Raw genomic sequence first — 2973 nt, 5'->3', positions numbered from 1 at the left:
GTACTCCTGTTTGCCTTTCTTGCTTCCTTGCTGTTGCTGTTTGTGTGTCTGTTGCTTGAACGCCATCCAGCTGAAATAGCTAAAACACAGGTGGTGTTCATCCTTCTTCTGGCCGGAACGTCACCACACAAGACACTTCAAACGCTAAGAGCAGCTGGGATGTGTCCTCAAGCTGAGATGATGATCTAAGTCTGGTATCACAGAGTATGGCATCAGTGAGTGGCTACTTTGAAAATGAAAGTGTCAGTTGCTTATTCGTGTCTGACTCTTTGCGATCTCATGGACTGTAGCCCATCAGGCTCCTCTGTCCAGGGGGATTCTCCAGGCAAGAATATACAGGAGTTTGTAGCTATTCCCTTCTCCAGGGGGTCTTCCCAACCCAGGGATCGAACCCAGGTCATCTGCATTGCAGGCGCATTCTTTACCCTCTAAGCCACCAGGGAAGCCCTGTGCCCGTGGGTAAAAACCCTCTGTTGATGTATGTGCAAAGAGTGATCGCACTCTGCCCCTTGCCGCTAGTACTATACGTCGTACCGTCGCTTTGGAAGTCCACTGGGCGCCGTGTTGAAAAGCCGAAGGTGACCCAGAAGTTGCGCTCGTGGGTAGAAACTCTGGAGAGTCCCTTGCCTGTGTGTCCACGTGTTAGCCCGTTCTCAGGAGTCGTGTCTCTGACATGGAGACCTGCCATCCACCTGCGAGTCTGTGGGCAGGAGAGTGGAATATAAAGTGTGAAATCATAGCACAGTGGAATGCTGTACAGAAGTGAAGCGAGGTGGCTCCAGATAGAAGCCACGCCCTCGGGGATGTTAAGCTATTTTTCTTTCATCCTCTCTGTTTCTTCATTTGCTTTGGTTGCACTGGATCTTTGCTGCTGTGTGGGGGACTTTGGTTGTGGCGAGCGGGAGCGGCCCTTGGTTGCGGCGCGTGGGTTCCTCTTTGCGGCGGCTTCTCTGGGTGTGGAGCAGCGCCTCTGGGTGCCTGGCCTCAGTTGCTGTGACGCATAAGCTAGCTTGCTGCACGGCATGTGGAATTTCCCCAAACCAGGGGTCAAACCCATATCCCCCGCGGTGGGGGCACGCGAGGTTCGTCCCTGGCATCTTGTTTCACAGCCTCCTTTGCCCCAGTCCCCAGGTCAGTAGCAGTGTGTCCCGCGTCTGCAGTGTGGGAGCAGGCTGTCGACCGGTTGGACCAGGCCCACCCGCCCTGGGGAGGGCGGTCTGCTTTGCTCAGTGTCCTGGTTCTCGTGTTCATCTCATCCCACAAGGCCCTACTGTAGAGCACAGGAAACTACATTCAATATCCTGTAATACCCTGTGAGTGTAAGAGAGTCTGAAAAAGCGCCTGTGTGTAATTGGACCCCTTTGCTGTACACTGGAAGCTAACGCGACGATGGAAGTCAACTATGGAAGTGCAGCGAAAATCAAAGCTAGGCGCTCAGTCGTGTCCGACGCTCTGCGATCCCATGGACTGCAGCACCGCCAGGCTCCTCTGTCTGTGGAATTCTCCAGGCAAGAATCCCTGGAGGAGGGAATGGGCTCCCTCTTCCTGATCCAGGGACAGAACCCAGCGCTCCTGCATTGCAGGCAGATTCTGCACCGTCTGAGCCACCAGGGATGCCAACGTTATAAATAAATGACACTTCAGTGTGAAAAAATTTTAAAAACGTGAATCTCATTCAGAAACACCCTATACCAGACACACATTTTACCAAATATCTGGGCACTTTGTGGGCCAATCAAGACACAGAAAATTAACCTTTATCATGTCTGATTGTGTGTGTCTGTGTGTGTGTGTGTCTGTGTGTGTGTCTGTGTGTGTGTGTCTGTGTGTGCACGCAGATGTATGCACGCGTCTTATAATGCGTTAAGCACAGAGCCAAATAAAAGATTTAATTTTCGCTGCAAAATCTGTGTGCTCTAATAATATTCTACAGTCTTCCTGAAACATCACTGGCAACGTCCAAATATGGATTAACTGAAGGATCTCAAAAAAACGAGAGAATGCAGCTAGTTGGCTAGACAGTGCAGAATGCAGACACCCTTGATGCCACAGCAAAATCCCTAAAGGGCCCCAGGAAGTTTCCCTGTGTTCCTCTGCCTTCACGGTTGAGGAAGCAACACCTTTTCCTGTCTCCCCATTACGGTCATGGAATTTGCAGGAACTGGTCACTGGCAGCCCTCGAGGCTGTGAGGTTCATAAAAATCTGTGTTCCTGTTTCAGGGACGTACATTGGCTGAGACCGCTTACCCTGCCTGGGCTCCATAGTAACCATGTGCGGGAGTTAATTTTACGACAGGAGGTCCTCCTGGGAAGAAGCTCTCGGAATCGACAAGCCATCCCCCTACAGGGAGAGTTCTGGAAAGGTCAGAAGGAGACACCACATGTCTTAGCATTTCCCAGAATCCTTCCTTCTGGCACCCTTCTTGGCTGACCGATCCACATGTACCACCTGGAAGGACCTCGAGTCAGAATGACGGGACAGAGAAAACCCGGGAACTAATCCCATCACCGTAAAACCTGGGACCGTGAGCCACGAGGTACAGCGATTCTCCCGGTTTCTTACCCCACGACTCTCCATCCGGCCTCCCCTTCCCAATCAACTCTCCTGCTTGGGCAGCTCATGTGTCCCCTCGGACAATTCTTTTCTGAGCATCAGGCGAGATCCCACTCTCGGACCCTGGAAGGGGAGTCCCCCCCTTCCTGTAACATTCCCAGTTCAGGTAAAGAATGCAGAGGCTTATCTCATTCCTTTGTTATGGCTGAGTAATATTCCACCGTATAAATGTACCACACCTTTTTTTTTTTTTATCCATTCATATAGCGATGGACACGCACGTTGCTTCTCAGCCGTCAAAGAGAATGAAACAGCATCATTTGCAGCAACCTGGATGGACCTAGAGATGATCGTTGCTAAGCAAAGTTAGTCGGACTGAGAAAGACAAGGCAGCGTGTGATATCACTTATATGTGGAAT

This window comes from Ovis canadensis, chromosome X (genome assembly GCF_042477335.2).
Source record: "Ovis canadensis isolate MfBH-ARS-UI-01 breed Bighorn chromosome X, ARS-UI_OviCan_v2, whole genome shotgun sequence".
Lineage (NCBI taxonomy): Eukaryota > Metazoa > Chordata > Mammalia > Artiodactyla > Bovidae > Ovis > Ovis canadensis.
Note: the sequence above shows the minus strand (reverse complement) of the source record.